Source organism: Thermobia domestica, chromosome 4 (genome assembly GCF_964235325.1).
Source record: "Thermobia domestica chromosome 4, izTheDome1.hap1.1, whole genome shotgun sequence".
Classification (NCBI taxonomy): domain Eukaryota; kingdom Metazoa; phylum Arthropoda; class Insecta; order Zygentoma; family Lepismatidae; genus Thermobia; species Thermobia domestica.
In genome coordinates, this window is record NC_137457.1 from 265021319 (window position 1) to 265048720 (window position 27402).

The window sequence follows — 27402 nt, forward strand, 5'->3', positions numbered from 1 at the left end:
GTGTCAGCTGCATTCAGTTGAAGTTGAAAATAAGAGATTAATGGTTTCAGTGGCGTACGCAGAATTTCATCAAAGAGGGAAGCAGGTTCAACAAGCACTCCATGTTATATTCTTTCAGAAGATGTGTGATTTTTTTTAGAAGTAATATTTGACTCTAAGAGAGCTGTATAAACTGATGAATTTTAAAAGCTGTACAACGCTGGACATGACAATAGGAACAGGTCACCGAATATTATACACAATAAAGTACTTACACACAATAAACTTCTAAGGTAGTGGAATATGTGGCACGTGTGGGTAATACTCACGAGAACAATAGGGTGCTAGTAGGAAACCAATGGGAAAGAGACCTTTGGGTAAGCCAGGAAGAGGGAGAATAACACAAGGTGGCCCCAAAGTAGGTATACACCACTGCATTGATCAAGTATAACATTCTAGTTTATTGGTTTATTTGTTTTGTTCGGAGCTTAAGGTAAAAGAAAAAAGGCATTAAGAACAAATAATGAAGAAACTAACTCTATCTGTGAATAACAATAAGAAATTATTAAAAAATCAATAAACTGATCACTATGGTACTGTATACCTACTTTTGGGCTACCCTGTATAAAGCAGGAACTTAAGAACAAGGTTGGCTTCACAGGATATAACCCAATGAAATGTTTTGTTACTGCACTATAGAGCTAGTTAGTTACAGAGAATTATTAGGGTGTTTTTTTTTTTTTTTTTTTTTGGTAAAATATATGTATTTGTATTCCCAATATCAAAACCTCAAAGAAGTTAGCAGTTGGTGGTAAGATTTATTTATTTATTTATTTATTTATTTATTTCGGAAAAACAACAGGCAAATGCCTAATTAAGTTTTCCCTTATTGTAAAGTGTATTTAATACACTTTAAAGTACACATGTAATAATATACTAATATTACCTCAATTCTATCGTAATACACACTAAAATACACATATAATAAAATAATAATATGAAAGCAAAATATACGTTAAATTACAGATAGCACGATATACAGGATACAACAAATTTATGTAGAATGAAAATTTTGTTTGTAACTAAAAATATCTATATCTGGGTGTTCTTGTGACATCTTATTTTACAATATACACATTTTTCTGACAGGCGATACATCTAATGCATTAGTCCTTTGCGCTGAGAGATGGAATATGTCATTATGGGGTCTCGTTGCTCTATGTGGGACGCGAATTTTGATTTCTGATAACAAATATTCTGAATCTATTGCACCATGAATTATTTTATGTAAGAAAAATAATATGAAATGACTTCTTCTGCTTTCAAGAGATTGTAATGAATATTTGTTTCAAAGACCTTCGTAGTTCTCAAATTTTGGATTATACCTGTTTCTTTATATGTCAAAAAGCGCACAAATTTATTTTGAATGTTTTCGATTTTATTTATATATTTCTTACTATTAGAACCCCATATTATCGCTGCATATTCCACCTTAGACCGTACATAGGCAGTGTATAATGTTTTGAGAGCATTAGTATTAGAAAAATCACCTCCTAATCTCATCACAAAGCCAAGATTCCTAAAGGCCTCACCAATTACTCTGTTGACATGAATATCGAATGATAGGTTTGACTGCAGAGTGACTCCAAGATCAGTAACATAACCCACTCCCTCAATTGGCGTTTGATTAATAGTATACATATTGCGTACATAGTTTATTTTCCTGGTGTATGATACTACTTTACATTTTCTAATATTTAGTAGCAACTTGTTTGATTCACACCATTGGGAAATAGCATTAATGTCATTTTGCAAAGAAATTGCGTCTAATTCCGTGGAGATACTGCGATAGATTTTTAAATCGTCAGCAAACAAAAGTTTGTGAGAAGATGTTATTACAGGTGGTAAATCGTTAACAAATAGTATAAATAACAGAGGGCCTAAGTTCGATCCCTGAGGCACACCAGAGTCTACGACATATTCCTTAGTTAAAATATTCTTGTATCGAACGCGATGTTTCCGTTGGCAAAGATAGGATGCTATAAGTTGTTGAAGATTTTGTGAAAAATTGAATGTCACAAGTTTGCTGAGAAGTATAACAATATATGAGTTGTATAACAATATTTTTAATTAAAGGAATTCGCCGTTCTGGTTAAATCTCCTGGAATTATATCCACATAGTTGGCAAACACAATTGAGTATTGTTATTAAGTCTCGAAGTGATTCAGTGAGAGAAGAGAACTGACTCATATTAGAAGTGTTTATGCGTTACAAACACAAAAAGAGCACGTGCAAATTAAATAGATAATATAATGTGTGAGCCTATTAAGCGAACGTACGAGAACCCTCCATGCCACACATGGTATGAAATGATGATGATTCCATTTCTAGAACAATCAGCTTCCCAGTTGCTATACCGTATGTAGCAATGTCAAGTCAAGGTCAATATTAGACTATCAACAATGTGCTTCAGAGTTTGATGTATATACAAGAGTATTTATATCATCTAATAGTCATACAACGAATTTGACTCATATTATTTCCCCCCTCCTCCTCCTCTTCTTCTTCTTATGATTGCCAGGTCTTCAAGTAGAAAGCGAAACACGTTTCGATAAGGATAGAATGGACGCTGAGGTATGAAGTGCAGGTGTTCCAGGAACTTTCGGTGCATCACTTGAATTTCCCGACGTCATCGGTCCTTCTAAGGTAGTCTTGTTTTCAAAGAATATTTTAATTCTATTTGTTTCCTCTTTTGAACAATGCATAATTCTTCTTTGTATTTTATTTACTTGTATTCATTGCATTTTAACATTAATTGCAATAATAGCAAACTGTATGTAGTATGTAGGTTGCCAACTCTGGAAAATAAAATTACCAGCACCCTCTCAAAATTCCTAATGATATAGGTCATCTACAAAATAGCTTAAGTGTGAAGTCTCTGTTCGGACCCATTCATAGAAGGAAATGTGCTATCGTGGATAAAAGTGCATTAGCACCTGTATTCTGCATATCCTTAGTACATTCATCAATAAAATAATTTAATAGATACATTGTGCTAAAAATGAGAGACTGAAGTCGGTTGTGTCACTTCTTTAAAATTATCGAAACAAATAAATAACACAAAATTTACTCTTACGTGACAATTTAGGATTTACAAATGAAATTTACTCTTTGAGGCCCCATTCAGGAATGATTTTTTTTTTTTTTTAAAGGAAAGTTGTCATATGCTGCAGCTAAAAACGTCAAACTAAACAATGCAACAAATATTATAGCCTAAGATAGGGTGACCAACCGTCCCGTAAAAACGGGATTGTCCCGTATTTTCACTACTATTCCCGGTGTCCCGAAAAATTCTGCCGGGACGCTAAAATGTCCCGTATTTACGTACATTCGGTACAAAAAACCTTTTGAATCGCTAAAATTTCCTAATTTATGTTATTTTTTCTAAGCGATGTGATTATATTGGAATATGTCTAATTACTGAGCAACGTCATTACGACGTTTGCAATATTGGATGTGGTGGCTGGACTGTTTTCCCTTCTAGGCCTCCCCACTCCGAAGACAACAGTGCAAGGGGCTGAAAGTCTTATGGAGAACAAATGTAACCTGTTTTTACTCTCAGTTTGGGTGCATTGAGGCGCTGTCATCAGTACAGTACAGTGTTTCCGTGATTTGACTAATACCCCTGTAAGATGTAACACTACGAAAGGAGAACAGAGGTATAGAACTATAAAAGTAAAAGTAAAAATAAAATAAAATAAATAAATAAAATCAGTTGTAAGTGAAATAATGTTTAAAAGTAAGAAAATTCAAATAAAAGGAGTTGGAATCCGATGCTGAGAGTAATTATAAATCCTGTCGATGACAGATTTGAGCGCTCATATATTTTTAGTAATGTTTTCGAATATTTCATTTTTTGTTAGCTGCTGATAGTTACTTATCTAATTAATTCCATGACCTTTTCAATAGGTTTTAAAACGAAAAAGTGTAAATTTGCCCTTTTTGTGAGATACAAAGAGAGAGAGAGAGAATGGAGAGGCTAAAAAAAATATATTTAGGGGAGCAATCTATCCAGAAATAAAAGGTGTCCCGTTTTTTCTAGTTGACGATTTGGTCACCCTAGCCTAAGAGTTATTTGCCAACAATCGATGGACAATTTAAATTTACGCCTAGGGTTGCCAGATTTTGTAAACGAAAAACCGGGACATTGATCTCAGGGTATAAGGTCAGGGTTCCTACTCATTTGGTTAGAACCAATTAATTACCTGTCTTTTCCAGGTTACTGCTCACAATTTCGCAGTTCATTCTATACACAGTTATCACAAATGAAGCCTCACAACGGATGTATAAAGAATGTGAAAAGGTAACATAAGGAGAGCTGTCTGGCGTCCCTTATTCCGAATTCCAATTTCTTGTGTTTAACAGGTAATAAATATTGCGCCGATTATGACACACCCTACCATTTATAATTGAAGAGATATTTAATTCTTTGTTGCTTCATCATCTGAGTTAAAAACTCTACCTTAAACTAACTAACTAACTAACTCTATGGCCTATGGAACCCGGAGGTTCAGTGCCGCGTTCACAAAAGCTCTCCACTGACTTCTATCCTTAGCTAATTGGATCCAGTTTCTACTTTGTATTCCTATCTCTGCGAGATCCATCTTAATATTATCCTCCCATCTGCGCCTAGGTCTTCCTAATGGTCGTTTTCCTATGGGTCTACCAGTCAAGACTTTACTCTACCTTAAATCAAATACAAATTTAGCATTTAGCAAGAAAAAAATACATTTACACTAAATTCAGAACGACATACAAAAGTCTCTCTCTTTAAAGATTTACACAGGCTCTTCAAAAGTTTGGCAATAATTAAATATAAAAATTATCAAAATTAAACAAGACATATAACTTTATGTGTGTAATTGCCACTTCTAATGCTAGAGTAAGTTGTTATCTAATTTAACCTCAAAATTAATGAAAATTTTATCAGATAGGGGAGAGAGGGGGACATTGGTACGATTTTTACTTACCCGAAATTTTAGAAGATATCGTCAGCTTGAGAAATTTGATTTTTCCCTAGTTAAACTGTGATTCTTTAGCTATATTTACAATGTATATACAATATTGTTTCTACTAATGTCCTAGCTGGAGTAAAGTACATTTTACGAAAGGTCTGCAATCTGTACCAATATTCCCCATGTAGAGGCAGATTGGTACTGGCTTGGGGCAGACTGGTACGAGCAAAGTGAAATATCACACAGACTTTTTTATAATAGAAATAACGTGGTTTTTTTTTTTGTTTTATTTTTCGATGAAATATTTTGAGATATAATATTCTATTAAATTTCCACAAATTCAACTATTTTAACAATAGATTTAAGGACCTACAGCAGCAAAAATGCAAAATAAAAGCATGTTTCATAAAAAGAATGTGAAGATCTGTAAGAATCTTTAGTAATTCAACAGATCTAGTTCAACCTGTTACAAAAATAAATAAATAAATAAATAAATAAATAAAAAGTCCAATGCTTGCTTGTGTTTTCATCAAAATTTAAAAGTTCCGCAAGCTATTTACAAAGATAAAAGCGTACTATAAATGAGGTTCAGTATATAAGCAAAAATAGAAGTAAATAATCAAACGGCTACCTACAGTTTACAAAATTTTGAAATCTTTGATACCTCAACTACTAACTGGGAAAGATGTTATACTTTTGGTTCGAGCAAACCCCTTGTCTCCAAAGCAGGTGGAGCTTTGTTATTATAAAGGTAACCAAGAAAGTTCTGTCGCTTTTTTCACCCCACAACCTTTGAACATTGATATGTCATCTAAGACGTAACTGGAAGATCAAAAATAGTCCCATCGGCATCGAGGACCTTCCTCCAACGTTCTGGAAGGCCATGAATTCCATCGCGGTAGAACAGGTGGTAATCGGATGGCGCAATGTCCGGGAAGTATGGTGGATGCAGTAGTATTTCCCATAAAAGGTATAGAATGGTGTCTCGAGTCATCCTAGCCACGTGGGGCTTAGCGTTGTCCTGTAACAGGAGGACCGCTTTGCGATTCAGATGTGCTGGCTCCAGAGTTTTGAGTTGTTCTTGAACACAGCTCAACTGCTGACAGTACACAGTTGCATTAATACTCTGACAAGCTGGTAGAAGTTCCCGATGCACGATGCCACGAGCATACCACCAAACACACAGGAGGACCTTCTTTTGATGCAGTGCTGGTTTCGGCTGTTTTGAAACCGGTTCGTGGGATGCTAACCAATGATGACGGCGCCGTGGAGCTTTGTACAGGACCCACTTGTCCTCATACGTCAACACCTTGTCCAGAAATGGCTCCTTCCTCAGACAAGACAGCAAAGAAACACAAGTGTCTGCTTGCGTTGCCTTCTGGCCCGGAGCCAAATCATGTGGAACACATCGACCCAACTTGTAATGCTTCCCAAGTTTATGGAGGTGCTGCCGAATGTTTGGATTGAGTATAGCCCGCTCCCCCCAGTGATTTTTAACGAATCATAGTGATTCTAACAATTCATACTAGTTCATAATGAATCGGAATCGCATGTTATAAAGATTTAAGATGTAAATCTTGCGGTAAGGAAGCTCTTTTAGTATAAGTAATAGTAGTAGTAGTAGTAGCGGTAGTAGTAGTACTAGTAAGTAGCAATAGTAGTAGTGGTAGTGATAGTTAATAGCAATAGTAGTAGTAGTAGTAGGAACGGGTTAGAAGCCCCGCAGGGGTTGGTTGGGTTCTGTTCTCGATATAAGTAGTAGTAGTAGTAGCAGTAGTAGTAGTAGTAGTAATAGTAGTACTAGTAGTAGCAGTAGTAGTAGTAGTGACTCTTCCAGTTCCGGTGACAAAGAACTGGGGGGAGCGGGCTATACACAAGCCGAATGTTTTTTCCATTCACACTGAATTGTAGTCTCAGTTCCCCACATGTCTGGCCACTGTTCGTCTCAATTGCTGCCTGAAGATCTTCATTTTGTACATGTGTTATTCTTTCTGCAAGTAGTACGTCTTCGAGTGTTTCGTCAACGTTCTTAAACTTGTTAAACTACCGCTGCACTGTCCGCGTAACCACGCCACCCTAACCAAAGGCCTGACATATTCTTCCGCCCTGCTGGAGTTGCGTTTGACCCCAGTTTGAACTCGTACAGCATGCATGCCCTTATGACGCTCCGTGGAGGTCCGATCGTTCACTCTGTCCTTCTGCAAGTTCACGGTGTAACTGAACTGCCACAAGCAGGTAGCATGTTGAATCTACCCATACCAACAACTGACCTTCGCCTTATCTCTATTCGCATTCAACTCAAGGTGTGAGGGTCAATTGAACACATACATCCACAAAAAGCGATAGAATTTTCTTGGTTACCTTTATATCATTGGTAACGAACGCTATACTTTTTTAACGTCATAAAAGTAGTTTTTTTTGAATTTCTCGAAAACTACGCATGATAATTTATCCTCAAGCATATAATTTCGTTCAGCATGACCTCATCTATCGATTGATATATCTTATATTCGGACTATATTATAATATTAAACAAAAATTAAATTTTAGGATTTAATCATTAAAAAATGGACCATATTTCATTAACAATACAGTGTACTGCCATCTTATTAATGTCATAATGAAAAGCTTAATTTAGAAGGTGGTTCGTAGAATTCAATTTTAGTAATCTTCAAAATAATTCAAACGTTTTATCACTTTCTTAGCTGATTTTTAATATTCAAACATGAGAAGCATACATAATTAACTTTATGCATATTTAACAAGAAGTCTACATACACACACACTTATTTACTACGTTTCCATAGCAACAACTCTCTTTTCTAGTTAACGATTACAAAATAATCTCTCGATATCTCTATGTGTCTTTCTTTTCTTTATATATAATACTGCTCAAATAATTCGCCTCTGATCCCTTTTTATAAACTGGCACAGGTTGCAAATACTATATACAACGTTATCGTTGTAAATTAAGGTATACTTCAGCGTCAGTTTCATCTTTATTGATGGCGTGGTAATCGTACAGCTTCAATTTTTTAGGTTTACAAAAAAAAAAAAAAAAAAAGAAAAAGAATTCTCTCAATTTCGTCGAAAACTATTCATATCATTTTGTTCATCCCAATGAAATCTATCTATCGATCGATACATCTATCATTTTCGGACAGCTTTCTTTCTGTTAAGCAGTGGTGCCCACCCCCCCTTACGTCCATGACGCACCCCCCCAATTGTCTCTCCGTAGGTGTTCTTCCATGAAAAAAATCTTCTTTTCGATTAATTTTACCCCCCCATCAAACATATTTATATAGATTTTTAACCCCCCCCCAAATATTTCAATGACGCAGTTTGCGTCATAGCCCCCCCTTGTGGGCACCCCTGTGTTAAGTGATAGTAATGTTTTAAAACCTCTTTTGCTTTACACATATTCTTGGTTGTAACAACAATAATAAGACAACTTACTATAACTTAATCATCTTCAGTCCTTAATAATTTCGATTTTTATTTATTTCAAACCTAAAATGTTTAAATTAACTAATAAAACCAATTGCTGAGCAAAGAAAAGTAATTTTTATTATGAAACTAATATCTTGTGACAATTTCGCCAACTAATTTAAAACACTTGGCTTTATCACACACTATGATTTACATGGGAATTAACAGCAGATTAAACACTACGGGACAGCTGAAATCTTCCTGTAATCTGATTGGTAGCTGATATCCAATTACTTTACAGAACCAAAGAAGTACGAAACCTATTAAATCCTCTCCCACTGCTGAGACTGTGTACAGATACGCCCAATATCTAAAAAAATAACCAACTATGCTGAATATTTATGTCTGATGAGTGTTTTAGTTGGCGAAACTGTCACAAGATATTAGTTTTATAATAAAATTGTTTTGGTTTGCTTTCCTCAGCAATTAGTTTATGATTTAATTATAGTACGTAATATGCAGAGCGCTGGTATAATGGAGAATATTAAAATATTTCGTTATTATCTACGGAACTGATGATAACGAAACATGTTGGAACATTTACAAATGTGCTGAGAATGGTGACGGGGTACCAGGAATGCATGGTGAATGGCGCATCTCCATCTGTCATATCTTCCTAAAAAGAAAGAAAAGAAAAGGAAGGAAGACCATTAGTTAATGGTTAATTTATTGGATATTTCTCGCTTTTAATAACTACTCCTTCTCTGGACAAAGAACGGTCTTGGTTTCAAGGCATCATTACCCCACACTCTTTCTTCGTGTGCAGCCGACTTTGTAATGTTTGAAAACATCTATTTTCGTTAATTTTGTCTATTGATCACAGCCACCGTACACACGCATGCCACCGAACTACAGAAATGTGTTAAGGATATTCTTAATGACAAAAGTTCATCTGCCGAGAAATTTAATATGAATTTGAATACTAATGGAACCGAATACATACAAAATACCAACGATTTTGTGTAAAAATAAGTAAAAACACTGATTCTGTGTGTAGTTATATTAAGTGTAGAATTAGGTTATTGTGTCAAATGTCGTTGGAATGGCACAGCAGCCGTGAAACGCCTGATAGACAGACAATAACAGCATAACAAATCCTTTCATTTTCTTTTGATCGTCGTTGTGCAACGCAGCCTCAAGTGCGTGTTGGTTATGTAAACTCCGCTTTACTTTTTAACTCTCCAATCGACGGACAACTAAACGTCGAACAAGTGAAGCACTCTCTAAAAGGAGGCAGGTTGAACACGCATCGCTAGAAAAAAAAAAGAAATAATTTATATCTCCAGAGTTGCCAGGTAAATTTTTCTTTTTTTAAAAAATAGTATTTATTTTATATGCTCCTTTTTAATGTAGCATATCAATGTAATGTAATGTAATTTAACAAAATCAATTAAGAAGTAGAACATTATTATGTTGCAAGATAAGCTGAACCGAAACTTACATAAATTCGTTACTTACAGGACTATGTTCGAAGTTTAATAGAATACAGTAGTGAAAACAAGTAAAGACATAAGATTTAGATTTTAATGAAAATATTACGAAATAGGCTGTAAGAAGAGATTTAAAAAGGTATACTCATGTCCAAATTGTTGCGTATCTATAAATATGTTGTTGTAGAAATATAATATGATAACGAATTCGTCCGGTATTTCTTATAATGTTAGTATGTGTATAATCGGCCAAGACATGTATGTGGCAAATTTCATGTCAAAAGAGCAGTAAATAAGAACAATAAAACGAAAATAAAACTTTCTTGTCCATTTAGGAACATTTTGTTTTACTCATTCTAATTTTTGTATTTATAATTATTTTCCTATGAAATTTACCACAAATATACATTTCCCGATTATACACATAGAATCAGTATTAAAAGCACCCTGCAAGATCATTATCGAATTATATTCTTACAAGAAGACAGTTATAGATATGTGACAATCATTTTGGACATGAGTGTACATGAAATGTGGTTTTCTTATTTGATAAAATATATAAATAAGTACATTAGGCTAATGTTAATATTACCTGTATATTTATTCATTCATTTATTTATGTGTATCGAAATGAAAAAAATATAACTATTGAGAAGTTATATTTGTGTAAATAATGTAGATATTTCAGTTTTTGCTCTTTTCATTCTTATATTAATTTTGTTTCTCTTCTTTTTATTTCATTTTAGATTTGCGTTATCGCATGAGATTTAACTAATTTATCTGATATAATTCTCTTATAATTGGAATTTGTACTCTGTTGAGGAAAAATAAATAAATAAATAAGCTGATATTTTCCTCCCAAATTTTCTGATAAAAATTACAATAACATAGACAAATATGAAATAATAAAGAAAACATTAAGACGAAAACAGAAGAATATTTTATGTAGTAATTAATTATTAATTTGTTCTACATATTTCAAAAAATTTAAGGATGTAAAAACACAAAACAGTTACAGTATTTTTGAAATGTTTTAGAAATATGGACAGAATTATTAGATTATTTCAATGTTATTATGTTTTTTTTTTTTTTTTTTTCAGATGAAAATGACATGTTTAAACTCTTGCCAATCACACCTGTCTAGCATGTTCGAGCGAATGATGCATTATTAAGGTGGAAATCGCAAGACTAGATAGTCGTGGGTTCGAATTCCACTCAGGGTCATTTATTTCATCATTGTTGTTCGTTTATTATCTCCTCTTTTAGCTTAAAGAAAATGACTAAAGACAAAAAAGGGACGTAAAAGAAAAATACAGAAGTAGCTACTCATGGTATTCTGAAGTTCAAGAGCATTGGTTCTTCAAATGGTAATCTTTAGCTTTTGTTTTGCAATAATTTTGATATTGTAGCTTGATTTTTGTATTTTGCAAGTCCGCCACAAGCTCATATTCCCTAGGATCACGCTATATCTACTAGATTAGAAACTTTATTTTGATATAATGTAATGCAAAATCTGTTCATGTGCAATCGGTTTTACAGAGTTTCATACAAGAAGTTAGTTTTTTTTTCTTATTATTATTAGTAGTAGTACGAAAGCCAGATTAAAATTTCGAAAAATAACAAACACAGTATAACTCGTGTAATGCGGGAAAATTGTGGAAATAAAGTTGAAAATCACGGTTTTACTAAATGTAACAAAGACACTTTTGAAATAAATCAAGTAATACCACAATTCGTGATCATATTTCAAGACATATCAGAAATCATATTTAAGAGTGAGGTTAGATTTACATCGAAGTTACACCACCCGAGCCTGACTTCAATGTAAATTTAACTATACTCCATATTCAAGGTATTCAAAAAAGTTTGAAATCATAGAAAGTTTGTTCTAGTTTGAAATCATAGAAAGAATGTATGTTCAGTATGTTTCTATGATGACTTATGTATTAAATTTTTCTAGGTATATAACGTTAAAATTAAAGAACATATGCTACATATAGCAGATAAAATTTTAATTTCTACAAAAGCTCGTTACAAAGGAAATAGACTTAGTTACACAATTGACCAATGTTGTGACTTCCGTGCTCCAAAGAAATATGAGAAGCTGTACTTCTACGTATGCCCTATGTTCTGAGTTAGATATACTTTCTTAACCGCAATTGTGGTTTCATACCAACAGGTCCTGACAGTGGTCGAAGTGAGACGGTATGCGGTGGTATGCCATACTGCCTCTGGTTTTTCAGTGATCAAGACATACCGTCACGGGAGAGTAGATGGCTAAATACTTTTAATAAATCCATTTTTATACACAGTAAATGACGAATAGCTTTGCACGTAAAAATGTTTTATTTCTTATGTAGAAATAATTTCTACGTTGACAACGCCCATATTTTTGTTATCTTTTTCCTACCTTTTGTTTTTAAAATGAAATGTCTTCAAAGAGGTTCGTCTAGTTTTAATTTTGATGTGCCATATTCAATTGTTTCTTTCTTATATGTGTGCGTGTCCTCTTGCATATAAATGTCATGTTTTGAGCATAGACAGATTTAGGGGTTGTCTGTTGTGGGGAAGGATCTTCCGGGGTTTTAGAATTCCCCTCAGTCAAGTGAGGGGGGAGGCAGGAGCTTTTCCACAGGAAATTGTTAATATAAAAACTTGGCTATTGAACGTCTTTGTGTATAGTTCTCTATAATACAACATAAGGGGATATATTTTTTAGAAAGTTGTTGGCGGGGAATTAAAATCTCTCCATATCCCCTTCCCCATAACTAAAGAGAAGTTCTTCAATGGTTTTCAGTCTTTATGTAAATAAAAATGCAATCCTTTAGACAACCCTCACTGTATTTCAACATTTAGATAGCCGGTATGTAAAGTCAAAATTGTCATAAAACATACCGCCTCGGTTTTTTTCTACTTCGAACACAGGGTCCAGACCCAGGTCCCAGTCACCTATATCATTGAATTCTGTTGTATTTAATCATTTTGTAATATATTAATTTTATTGTAAAAATTTATGAAAATGATCGATGACAATTAAAGATGGCGGATACACATCCCGGATTAGATATTCATATATTTAATTTCGTCAACACCTGTACAGTCACTATGAGTAATATCCAATAATAAATTCTTTTCCCAGTAACCTCGAAACGAGTAATACTGAAAAATGTATTCGTTTAAAATATATTAACATAACAAAAGTACACGTGAATGTGGATATCCATTTTGTTGATGAGTGATGGCACATAATTATTTTGCTAAGTTATCAAAGGGAAAAATTGATAATTTCTTTCTTTTTTTTTTATTCTTTTATCAAAGTTAGAACAAAGGGTGGCACTTAATGTGACATAAAGAGATTAGATTAATGTATAAGCATATAATGTGAATGGATAATTTGTTTTAATGTGAAATTATTAGACCTAATATTACTGTATTTTTCTCTCTCTCTTTATATTTTATTGTAGAATATGTTGAAGTTGTTGGTTGCTTTTGTGTTGGACAAATAAATGACATGAAATAAAATTAAGTACCACAGTGTTTTATGTGGACTCTGTATTTTTTCTTGATTAGGCAGCGTAGACAGAAGGATTAGGGATGGAGCAGAAGACAAGAATTGAGACTGTGTCATCCAGAAAAAAAAAATGCTCTGTTTCTGTTGGGAAAGCTCTGTCTCGTCTCGAAGCTTATCACAAAAAGTGTGTCTCGTCTAGTCTCATACGCAATTCTAGTCGTGAGGATGATTGAGGAGCTACTTGAAAGAAGCACGTAGTAAACTCCAAGCAACTAAACTAGAAAGAACACCGACGCTACTAGGGATGTGCTGTGACAATACATTTCTCAAACTTCCAATCGAAGGCTGCTTGGTTTAAGCCAGTCATTTCCAACTGGTTTCTTGCTTGACGTCACAGTTTTCTGCTCGGATTCATAGTAAACCACTCACAGAGAGCAAGGAGAAAGCAGCAAACCTAGCGTAAAATGACAGGGAAACAAGACAAGGCATAATCGATGCATTGTTGATGCGTGGATTCGTGACTAATCGAACACCAAGAACGTTTGTTTTATTCTTTCCCACCTACCAAGTTCCCTTCCCCTTTTCTGTTCAACATGTTTTCTTTCTCTTGGCAGGAGGCACGGCGGCTCTGTGGTAGAGCGCTTACCTGTGGTGCGTGCGGTCTCTGGTTCGATAGCCTCTGAAGTAAGTTTGTGGTGGACACCATCATGTTCGTGGGTTTTCTCGGGTACTCTCGTTTCCTCCCACTTTCTCATTCCACCAATTTTTCCATCATCATACACTTGCCTTAATCATCGTCTCATTTAGCTTAAAGGGGAAAACTTTTCTTTCTCCTGGCTCTGAACATAAAAGCTCGCTCCTACGTCACACATTAGTGAGATGGCAATGATTTGTTTAAGCATTTCAAGGCTTTATTTAGTACAAAATTCAGTTAGTTCTGACTACTCTTGTAACGGCAAGATTTGTGAATGCTTGGCCCTGGATTTGAGTCTCGGTGGAAGATTTTGCTATTGATTCATAATCATCATAATCAACAGAAACATCATAATGCAGCTGGGAAGTTTATTGAATTAATAGACACCGAGATCTCACCTAGAGTCATAAATAAAAGTCCATTTCACCAGTCATGATTCTTCTTGGGCTGTAACTTCAGGAAGTTTAATTTGTGGTAACATTAGGAATAACACGCACATTGAAGCTGACTCTGTGAGGGAATTTCGAAGACAAGACATTATTTGATTTCAACATCGTTTAGATTAATTGTGCAACATACATGTTTGTTTTCTACCCTTCGTATTCGATACCTTGAATGTAGTACTTCATTCTAAGCACTGTTAGAGACAAATCTGTTTCTACTTAATTGTTGAAATGGTTGATTTATTTATAAATGGATTTCTGCTTAAATTTTCGACATATTTTTTGCAGTTATTTCTTTATCCATATTGCAACTGTTTCATAGAATTTATTTTCCTCAAACAGAAACCAGTTCGAAACGCACCTGGCGGAACTACGAATAAGATTAGTAGAGTTTTATACAGTCCTAGCTATAAATTAATCGTCTTCTTAGAAAACATGAAACACGCGTTCTCCTTCAATAAACAGGAGCTCCTCCGTGGCTAAGCGGTTAGCGTACGCGCCTTTGGCGTGGGAGACCCGGGTTCGATTCCCGGCGGGAGCTCATGTGGTTCGGATTCCACGTTAATCAGTAGGTCCACGTCTCATATAGCCTCGCTGCTGAAAAGGGACGTTAAACTCAAAATCAACTCAACTCCTTCAATAAACAGGAAAATAACTTCAGAAATCAAATAGCTGAAGCAGTGGCGTATTTACGATTTTGTTTCGGGGAGCTTTGCTAACTTTCGGGGGGGGGGGGCTTTGCCTGAAAATGTGAAAATTCTGCAAGATATTTCATATACTTTACTATAGTAAGTAAGATTTCGGGGAGCTTAAGCCCGGAAGCCCCCTAAATACGCCACTGAGCTGAAGCAAGACTAAAACAGAAAGAATTAAATTTAAACTTATAGGGAAAAAATCTAGATTAAAAGTTTCGTACACCTACAGGATTAACCAAAACTTGAGAATGCGCTGCACGCATCAATAAGTATAGGCCTACTAATCAGTGCTTTTGAAATGAGTATCAGACAAGGAAATCCAATTTTTGTAGAACTAAGAAAAAAAAAAACATATACGAGGTCTGACCAGACAGAAACTGAACTTTCAAATGTACCATAAACGAAACTGTCCTTGAACTGCTGCTTGCCAGCGCCACATAGTGGGATTCATTCCAAGCACTTTAACGATAATTACAACAACCTATCTTGTATCATCGTGTGATTGCAAGCACTGGAGTGAACTTGCGTCCCATTTTCGTGGTGATTTTGTGGAATTAGGAAAATTAGATTTCGGAAGAGTAGCATATGTGTAGGCTACATTTTTTTTGTTTCAAATTGGGCAAGAATTTACATGAACTTTGAAAAATGTTTACAAAAGTGTACAAGGAAAAATGTATGAGCCGAATCCAGTGTTAGAGATAGTTTCAGTGTTTTAAACCAAGAACAACATCCATCGAAGAAGAAGCAAAACGTGGACACCCATCAACATCATATGATGACGTTTACGTGCAGAAAGTGCGCGATGTTGTACGGAAAAATCGTCGTTTGACCGTCCGCGAAATAGTTGAAGAAGTAGAAATCAGTAAATTGTCTTGTCATGTGATTTCATAGTTGAAAATATCAAAAATCAAAATTCCCAAAAAGCACGCTGAAGTCACTTGGAAGTTGAAGTGATATTTATTATTTTCTTTCATTTTTGTGGTTATTTGTGCGAGCGACAAATTTTAAAAAAATTTGATCTTGAAAAACAAAATCGAATTTGAGATTTCAACAGATTTACACATTCATTGTCCATAAATAACGAAGAAGTGTTTCTTGATACCTGTCCGTCTGTTCATTCATACTGATGTACACTCGCCTAGAAGCCATACCATTCAACATATCTGAACCAAATTTTAAACCTAAGGTTTTTATGTGATTCTCCAGGGAGATTTTTCGAATTTTCTTTCTACCTCGTAAAATAAGGGTAGTTTACTGAAAGGTGAATATAAATACTTGCGTTTTTTCTCAGAAACGGTTCTAACGAGTTTATTTATAATTATTTCTTAAATAGATTTCTCGATATCCCCTGCTGTGGAATAAGACATTTCTCTGGAAAAATCGAAAAGGGATAGTTTACTCTTGAGGCTGAGTTTCTTGGACGATTTTCTCAAAAAAACAACTCAGATGATTTTCATAAATACATATTCAATTAATAACCTGACAATATAACATGACTCATTTGTTCTGACAAAAAATCTAGAAGGAGTAGTTTATCCTTGGGATGAATTGTTTTGGGACGATTTTCTCAAAAAAACGGCCCAGATAATTTTGTTCATGTTTTATAAATAAATATTTGATTAATAACTCCAACATACGGTGTAAGTAATTTCTTATGCAAAAATCTGCAAGTGCGTTCTCCGGGTAAGTTTTCTTTGGCGAAGTCTTTCGGAAATGTCTTGTTATTTTCTTCGTATTTCACAAAAAAAAAAAAAAAAAAAAAAAAAAAGTTTCATTAATAACTACAACACAACATGATTTAGTTTAAGGAATTGGAGTCAGGAAGTTTAGTTCGGTTGTTCGTACCTTTTATTATGAATGCATCTCACGTGGTCAAACCATCAACAAAGAATATTATTTAGAAGTGTCGAGAAGTTTTAGGGAGACGGTGAGGAAGAAGAGACCGGAAGCTTGGACAAATGGAACATGGATGCTGCACTATAGCAATACTCCTAGTCACGTGTTGCTCTTCGTTTGTAGGCCAGGTATATTAGCTTTATTAATGGAACTAGTTCGGAACAAACTGATGTTTTATATACACGTCCACAGACTGAGAAACAATACTGAAAGCCTCCATGGGAAACGGCTGCCATTAAAAAAAAAAGTTTCCCGTGTTTAAAGTTTTCTCAATAATTCACAATGTTTTAGAGAAAAAACAACATGAAATCAAGGAAAATGTGAAATCTGTTAATGAGAGGTTGTGTAAAAGGAGAAGGAGGTGCAACTTTTGGGATACATGGCAACCATAACTATGGCTACTATCTTGTGATAAATTTTGAAATTGGAAATGGGATTGGGCATGTCACATATTAACTAGTACCAACGTGGGCTTAAGGAGTCAAAGATGGAGTTGTTTCTTTCATTTCGTAGTTATATAGTTTTCAAGTTTTGAACACTGAAAGTTTAAAAAGACTCATTGTTACTGACATTATCTTTTATTGTTGCAGGTGATTTAAGATTCTATGTCAAAGAGACAGAAGATAGAAATCATCATAATATCCGAAGAATGCAGTTCAAAAGACATTGCATAGTACTACCACAGACGACATATAGACAGACATTCACTATCACAAAGCGCGGTCGCATATGTGATCGCCAAATTTCATAACACTGTGGAAGGTAGGGCACGTAGCAGATAACGAAAGAATAACCAGATGGCAACGACGGTTCTACAATCGTTTGTGAAGAGTCCATACTCGACATCTCTCATTGTAAAGTGGCATCACTCAGTCCTCCATTGACCAGATATTGGATACCAACCGCGGGGATCCTTATAAGCTGCATTCGAAACACGAACCAAATGATGATGACCTAGATCAACGGGTAGAGTTTGGCACGTGGGCTAAAAACCAACATGAACTGAATCCTTCTTCTACTGTTCAGCAACGAGACATATTTCTGTTTGAATGGCCAGTAATATGGTGTGGCAAAAAATATGTGGTATGGTGTGGCGTATCGTAACCCCCCCTCCCTGAAGCCGCCAGTGATAACAAAAATGTATCTCGGACTATTACATGTTGTTTTGTCTCCAGTACGAAGGTTTAAATACATTTTATTCAAAAATGTTCAGACTTCGAGAGAGAGGCTCTACGACACATTCATAAATACTGTTGATGACTTGAGCGATTCCGTCTCCAGACTTGAGTTATCAAAAAGTGAATCTTCTGACTCTGAGCATAAAAACAGCACAAGCATGGCACCAATTGCACAACTGATGGAGGTGAGAGCAGTGGTCGAAGTAAGACGGTATGCGGTGGTATGCCATACCGCCTCTGGTTTTCAGTGATAAAGACATACCACCTCTGGTTTTTCGGTGATCAAGACATGTCGTCACTGCAAAGAGGGTGCGAATATACTTTTAAGAAATCCATTTTTATACACAGTAATTGACGAATAGCTTTGCACGTCAAAGATTTTAAGTTGTCAACACAGACATTTTTGATATTGGATCAAAAGATGCAATGTATTTGTCAAAAATTTTCTTGTAGGCCTTATATCTGGAGAACTACATACAGTGCAGCCAAACCCAAAGTACCACTTGATTCAGTATGATGTTCTTATTCATAGAAAATACAAAAACTCGATTTAGGGGCCGTTCAAAAATTTTGTGTCCCCTGATCCAAAAACTAATTATTGGCCAAGATCGCAATCTTTTGATGCATTTTTATGGATCATTTATAAAATTTTTGGCCAAGATCGAAATTTTTTGATCCGTTTTTTGATCATTCCTAAAATTCTTGTCCTTTCCTATCTCTTGCTTTTAAAATGAGGTGTCTACAAAAAAGTACACTCCTTACTCCTATACAAGAATTTATGTTGGTTGTAGATAAGGCTACATAACAGAAAGGAATGAATGAGTCGTGGGCCCAATCCAAACGAAAGGCAGTGTATTGAAGATGCGACCCGTTTAAACTGAAATCGGAAATTATTGTTATGAGTTCGCCGGGATTCCTTTTGTGTCTACAATAATAAAGAAATACATAACTGAGTCCTGTATTTGCGAGAAAAAATATAGTTTATGCAATAAAAAAAAATCTTTTATTTTGCTTAAGTATTGTGTTAAATCTGTTATTTTGCTTATTGTTTTACATTAAGCGTTTTTGTAGTGGCATATTCAATTGTTTCTTTCTTTTGTATGTGTGTATCTTCTTGTCTTAATGCATGTAATTGCCGTATTTTGAACATAGGTGGATTTAGGGTTGTCTACAGTGAGGGCGAATCTTCCGGGGATCTGGAATATCACTCAGTCGAGTGGAGGGTCTGCGAGTTCTACCGTAGGAAATGTTTAAAAAATGCTAATAAAAAAACTCGGTTTTTGATCATTTTTAGTGTAATTCTCTATAATACAAGATACAGAAATATATTTTTTTTCTCAGAAAGTGGGGACGGGGCCTCTCCATGCCCCCTCCCCCCATAACTACAGAGAAACGTTTCATGGTTTTGAGTCATTGTGTAAATAGAAATGCAATCTTTTGGGCAACATACCCTCATTGTCTTTCAACGTTTAGACAAATGGTATGTCGAGTCAAAATGGTAATAAAACATACTGCCTCTGCTTTTTTTCCCACTTCGAACACTGGGTGAGAGTGTTTGTAATTCGGACTCTTCAGTCAAAAGGTCATTAGTACTTAGTCACCTGCGACAAAAGAACGAATACAATAAGCTACAAGACAAAATCAAGATCATTCTACAAGGAAAAAGACTGTGAATGATTTCCTGAGGAATTTTTATCGAAAGAGAACAGAGCAACGTATGCCTAACAGAGCAACTATGAAGTTCATTTTCGATAACCGTAACAAATCTTCACGAAGTTACAATTCTGACTGTGGTGCTTTTGTCATGTCCTTCTGTAAAATAATATCTCGAAAACTGTCTGTTCACAAAAGTGCGGTCATGGTTGAAGATATCCCTGAACTTTGTACTTTGTTAGCTTACGAAACAATATCTGTATTAAAAAATAAAATCCAGTATCTTACCTTAAGAGATTGATCTTCATCGAATACCCTTCTTTTTTAAAAAAACACAAATACTTTTCAATGAAAAATAACTTTTCATATAACTTCTTGGAAAATAGTAAATTTTCATTTGGTTGCCTAATTGTTCCCCGCTTTTTTCCCCTGGTTTTCTCAAGTTTGTGTCCTACTTCCCTGGCATTGAACTTACAAATAGTGTATGTAATTAAATGAGCGCGTTATGAGCGTACTGGTATGGTACTGTGTCATGAAACTGTAGTCGAATTTCAACCGACGTAACATGTTCCAGTCACGTGTTCCCCGAACCTAGTACACAATATGATCTCATATTTGGACAATTTTATAGTTAAGCAGACATTTAAAGTTTAAAAATAAAGTTAATAATCCTTTAGGGCTACATTTCATTAACCATACAGTGTACGGTTGTAATCTTGCTAATGCTATAATGAAAAGCTTGATTGAGCTGAGCGAAGCGAAGCTCTTATACTCGGGTTAGCCGTTTGGTTGTCCGCGAACTCCTCCTAGACCGTTTGGCCGATCTCAACCAAACTTAGCACGCTGATAGAGTATGTCGTGCTCAGTGACAACATAGGTCGAAATCAAAAATCCGATGTACCATCGAGGAATAATCACCGAAAAACGCTTCCTCCTAGACCATTTGGCCGATCTCAACCAAACTTAGCACGCTGATAGAGTATGTCGTGCTGAGTGACAACATAGGTCGAAATCAAAAATCCGATGTACCATCAAGGAATAATCACCGAAAAACGCTTCCTCCTAGACCGTTTGGCCGATCTCAACCAAACTTAGCACGCTGATAGAGTATGTCGTGCTGAGTGACAACATAGGTCGAAATAAAAAATCCGATGTACCATCGAGGAATAATCACCGAAAAACGCTTGCATAGACTTAACATGGGGAAAAAGTTTTCACGCGATTTTTTTGTCAACAATTAAAAATGGCATTTATTATTGCATAATGGCCAGGAATGATTACGTAGTTTAAGCTCGCTCAGCTCATTTCATTGCAATCGGGTACATCCATTGCATTCCTAGTTAATATATATTTCAGTATCAATTTTATCTTAATAAGTAGCTTGGTTATCATTCAGCATCCATTTTTAAGTTTACGAAAAAGCTTTTCTTGAGTTTCTCGTAAACTACGCATCAGGATTTAGAATCACTCTTATCATTTTGTTCCGCTCAATGAAATCTGTTGATTGGTTGATGTCATCTTTGAAGGAATTTTTGGGGGGAGAGTGATAGGTTAGACGCTAATAACAATGCAGAATTGTATCAATGAAATGAAGATCACTGACAAGCACGGGCGGCGATTAGGGGGGCAAAGGGGGGCAATTGCCCCCCACTTTTTGAAGTGATCTATTAAGGTATATGGTTTATTTTGGAAATGTAAAGTTATCGTATGTGTTACTGGTTCATAGAAAAAAAATGGTGCCATATATTTGCCGTTGCGTGAGTACGTATTGGTTGTCTTTCATTGGAGTTAAGAAAGCTGCAGGAATTTGTTTTAATTGCCATGGAAAATGGTCAAAAAATTAACGTATTGGAGCTAAACAATTCCAGCGTACTTTCATTTCTTCTTACAAGGGCTCGATATGTTAGTCAGCCGCTCTGAAACTAATAGAGAAAACATTTAGAAAAACAAAAAAGAAGTCTTTTACAAGTTATTCTTTAATTGCACAAAAATCGACAGTTCCTAAAATGTCTTTTCTTCTTTCTAATAGTAAGGAATATTGATTAAAAAGAGAATAATAAGAAACAACTTCTACCTTTTCCATTGTTTTTCAGTGTAATATAAGAGTGAAGTGGTGTGTTTAGGGGTGTACGAGTGCATATACAATTATATTTAGTGATTCAACATAATTCTAGCTTTTAGGATTATTTTATATAAATGGAGTGTAGAGTGATTCTAAGTATTATTGAGTTTTGACGTATTCTAAGAAAGTGAAAACTGCACCTAATAGCAACGAATATGTTTCGGGAAGCTGCAAAAGTATTTCTTTAAATGTAGCATATGCTTGTAGTATTTGCTGTCTTTCTAAGATTAATAACATACATTTAATAACATGTGTGGAATTAAAAATATGAGTTGTTCATTAATCCCCAGTTTTAATATAACTTTTGCAAAACAAGCCTCAATATTCATTACTATGATTAATATCCTTTCTATTTATTTATTTTGCAAAATTTGTTTTTATATAATGTGATCACACAATATTTTCCGGACAGAATTTTAAGATGTTTATTAGCAAAGAATCAAATCTCTTCTTACATTTTCGTTGTTTAAGAGTACAAAGGGCTAGTACCTACAGTACATGAGTTGCTCTTGTCAATTTACTTAATAAAATATGAAATACGATGTACGGTATTTTAATTGAAAAAGCTAGTATCCTATTAGTTATACAACCTTTCGTCAAAGTATTAGCATCAATCAGATAAACATTGATAAACCAGGAAACTAACATTGATATACAAATATTCAGATCATGTCTTGCCCCCCCCCCCCCACACACACTTTTAACGTCCAATCGCCGCCACTGCTGACAAGTACAGGAAAATATTTTTGCAGGAACTACATACACCTTGACATGAAATACAGCAGGCGACATGAACTGTTATTCCGTGAATACAAAAAAAAAAAAAAAAAAAAGGTTTAAAACGTGCCAAAAGTGAATGACTACGGCTTTAACACGAAGATAAATCGTATCGCACAGTACAGTCAAGAGTATTGAACTGGCAACTATGCAACAGCACTATTACGTACTTTATTTTATTTTCTTGGCCTCCTGACCAATAAACGTGGCAGTGAAGAAACAAAGTGAAGTGAAGTGAAGTGAAGGTGAATGCCCGCTTTTTAAAAACATTAGCGCTGAAGGGAAATTTTCTTATACAGTCTTCGGTGAGTTTTAACTTGCCTTTCGTAAAATTACTAGAAGCATGTAGTCTATGAAAAAGTAAGCGCCATGATGAGTTTGACATCCTTTCAAAATTAAATGACAGAACCGCAAATAAATAAGAGCTAACTCATGCGCATAATTTACTATCTCCGTAACGAAGAATGCGATATAAACTCCAAAGATTTATAATTTAAAATATAAACCCAAATTAAGAAAGAAAGAAATATTAAAATATACGGAAAAAGCTCATTTTACCGTAAATAAAACCAGTTGAGAATTCTCCAAGAGCGTTGCCAGAACGAACTTAAAAAGAATGGAGTGGGAAGTAAAACTGTAATTGTTCCTATATGTAAAAATATATATCTTTTTTTATCTTTACCTTCTTCTATTTCTCGCAAAATATCACCTCTCTATGACTAACGGTTCCCGAGATATGGCTCCTTAAATCTCCCGAAATTCGAACTTTTTTGACCAATATCTGGTGCTATCTTTTAGGGTTTCTGCTCCATGGGGATCCAATATGGAAACTAAAGTGTTCAAGTATATCCATATGGAGAAAATAAGTCCGAAATTTGAACCTATTTGTGAGACGGCTGAGTACTTAAATATATGTGGACTATAGTTTAATTTAGAATCCGAAACACTGTAACGCGTTCAAATTTTATTGCTCTCCCACCTGCAATCGAATCCGGGATCACATGCACCAAGGGCGTACACGCTAGCCACTAGACCAGCGGGAAAGTTTTCCTTCTGTAATTCTCCTTCTTGTTGTTCACCTCAACATAGGTTGGTGGGCAACATGGAAATTTTAAAACTTTTCCCTCGCTTGGAAGAGCTGTTTTATACTTTGGTAAGGTCTCTTCTTCGTAACTGCATCTAGATATTCTATCCTTGGTCTTCCTCTTCCTGGTTTTCCTTCTGCCTTTCCCTATATCAGCATGTTGATCCAATCGGAGTGCCGAATAAGATGGCCAAGCATGCTGTCTCTTCTTTTTCCTATTATCTTCATGATCTGTCGTCCTTCATTAGCTTCCTTTAGTACGTCTTCATTCCTTTTCCTTTCGGTCCATGATATGCGCAGCATTCTGCGCCAACACCACATTTCAAATGATTCCAGTTTGGATATTTCAACTTTTCTCAATGTCCACGTCCCTGATCCGTAAAGCACTACGCTTCATTCCATACCAGTGTCTTAATAAATCGTTTAAGAATGTCCAGCGACACATTTCTTGATGTTAGTAGTCCTCTTTTCCTATTGAATGCTAGTTTAGCCTGCGCTATTCTGGAACTTGCGTCTTTTTCATTTCTTCTCTCCATCTAGCCATACGTTTGTCTCTTCCTGTTCTGCTCTTGTGCACTTTATAGTCATTCAGGGGATGACCGACAGTTGAAGAACACCGACACTTTTAAGCTTAAAATGCTATCAATTCTACCTGGAAGTGAAGAAGTTGGCGTAATCAGTACTAAGTGAAACTATGGGGTGTATGGAATGTATATCTGTAAAAGTTTAAAAATAAGTACAATAATTTGACGAGAAAGGTCTAGGTTTATGAGGTAAGGTGTAATAGATATGTGAGAAGTGAAGGATCACTGTTTTGTTAAGCTCCTGTTTAGAAGTAAAAGTTGTATTGTTCAGCACTCATGGTGGACAACATACAGCTGAAAGTTGTGCAATCACAGGTAGTTGGTTCATCAGTGTGCAGTGTTTCTAACTTGCAAAAAATATAGTTAAGTGCAACATATACATTCGGGGCACTTTCGACACTCACATTTGGGACACTTTCGACAGATGCTTTTCCCCCCCTTTTGTTGTGATTTTTAATAACTATATATAAAAAATACTACATTAGTATTAACATATAGAAAATAAAATATCTGCATCCTTTTTCCATTGCATGAGATGCTCCTGGAATTTGAACAAGATGTCAGTAACCATAGAGGCCGTAAAGAATGCAATACTACTTGCTACTGCTTCAAGAGCTTTTCAAGTCCCTCGGATACATTACGTGACAGGTTATTGAAAGTTAAGTGCAAGAAACATATTGGTGAACATACAACATTTACTAAAGAAGATGAACACACACTAGAAGAAAAGTTAATTATATTAGACGGGTATGGGTTCATCCAAGAAAATTAAATGTGGTACTGTAAAGCGAAAGACAATAGTGCCAAACTTTTAACATTTGCATAGAAAAATAGTAAGATATAAAAATCAAAAGATAGTGACACATAAAAGAATGTACAGACATAAAAATGTTGCAAAACACAGTAACAAAAATGAGAAAACTCAAAAAGAAAATTATTGTGCTATCTGCCGAGGTTAGTTTACGGCAAGAACAATTCCGCTGGTTGAGTTCAATGTACAAAATATTTTCATCGGTTTAACGGGGACTGTGTTCTTCATCCAGACGATCCCTTCTTTGTGTGTCAACAATGTGAAATCTCAGACAAATGTGAGTACAATATTTGGTCTTTCCTGTATATGAAGCTAACACTAATATTTTAATATATAATCACACTTTTGGTAAATATGATTAACATAAATTAACAAATGCTTTATCATGAAGTACTGTACAGTTTTTTTTCTGCTCTCTGCACTAGCTCACATTTAGTACATTATTTTTTAAAACAAATTATTGTTTTATATATTTCTTGTAACTGAACGAATTTTGTGATTATTCTTTTCCTCATTTGTAACTCAGTGATATTTTTTAATATTTTCCGGAGCTGTAAATAAACGTATTCTACATTCCTAAACTTCTAGATTCCCGTGTTTGTTTAAAGTCCATGAACTACTTTAGGAACAGTAATGTGCATTATGGAATTATTAGTGACACTATCATAGTATGTAAGGTTTTAATGTTGATGTCGGTATTACTCAACAACCTGTCGGTCTTCCGCATACAATTGGGGAAGACCGACACTTCTTCATCATTCAATTCAATTGTGCCTCCACAGCCACACATTGCTTTTATGTAACATGTGTTGTAGGCCTATCTGTCAACTTTCTGAAATAATATACTTAATCATGGGCTATAATTCGTTTCTTTAATAATTCATTACAATCTTATAGTAGAGTTAATGTCCTTAGGGTGTCGGTATTGCCCCAAATTATCATATCATTTTGATTTTCTTCTTATTTATCTTATGTTTTCTCCAGTTGGTCATTCAAATCTCAAAGTGCTTCTTGCAAGTCCTTTTCGCTCTCCACTATCAATGATATGTCATCAGCAAACCTTATTGTGTTGAAAACCTGACCATTTACTTTTATGCCTTTCTGGTTTTTATCTTCTCTTTCATAGCCTCTTAGATGAACAGGAGAGGTGAAAGTCCACATCCTAGCCTCACTCCTTTACTTATTCTTGCTTCCTTCTGATCTCTTCCTATAACAACTGGTTCCTATAAAGTTGGTATATTATTCTTCTGTCTCTGTAATCCATTTTCAGATTCTTCAACGCTCTGAACATGATATTCCAATTTACTTTGTCAAATAGATATAGATATAGCTTTCTCTATGGTCCGAAATGTTTTACGGCTGCTGTATCTTTGTGTTATCTGCTCCTTTTCTATTAGCGTTGTCCCGTCCTTGTCTATGATAATGTCTGTGCGTTTCTTTTTCTCACCGAACTGTTTTCTAACCTTTCTATATGCTGTTTTTGTATTGCCTTTGACTACGTTCTCCTCAATTTCTTTGTACAAGTTGTTTATCCAGTTTTCTCTGGCCTTCTTTACTTCTCTGTTGATGTGATTTCTGCACCTTCTGTATTCCTCTTCTTTGTTTGTTATCTTGAACTGTCTTCTTTGCTCCATCATTTCTAATATTTTTGCTGTTCTCCAGGGTTTATATTGGGTCCTCGTTTCTCTTCCTATGTGCTCGTCGGCGGCTTTTGTAATCCCTGCTTTCATGGCTTCCCATTTCGAGTAGATGTCATCACCTGCTAAAGCTACCTTAGACGTCTGTTTGTCTGTTGCATTTGCGAAATTCCCTTTTCATGTTTTCATCTCTTCTTAGCTTGATTGTGTTCCATCTTTTGTTTGGTGCTACCACTAGTTTCTTTCCGTTTCCTCTTTAGTCGGAGCCTTCTGCAATTAGTTAGTTGATTAGTAAATCGGTAAACATGCGGTGGTTCAGTGAGACACACTCTGTTTTTGTCGCTCACTTTAGTCAGTTTGTAACGATAATATTATAGCTTCGAGACATCAAACTTGTTTTGTTT

General features: G+C 35.2%; 1 long non-coding RNA gene across 1 annotated transcript in view; it reads left to right on the forward strand.

Moving 5' to 3' along the window:
• Positions 1-14055, forward strand: part of LOC145684046 (uncharacterized) — a 186727-nt gene extending 172672 nt beyond the window's left edge. The window contains exons 2-3 of the long non-coding RNA XR_014131235.1: positions 2561-2685; positions 11014-14055. This is a non-coding gene — a long non-coding RNA (uncharacterized LOC145684046). The remainder of the gene's footprint in view (positions 1-2560; positions 2686-11013) is intronic.
• Positions 14056-27402: the final 13347 nt, after the last annotated feature.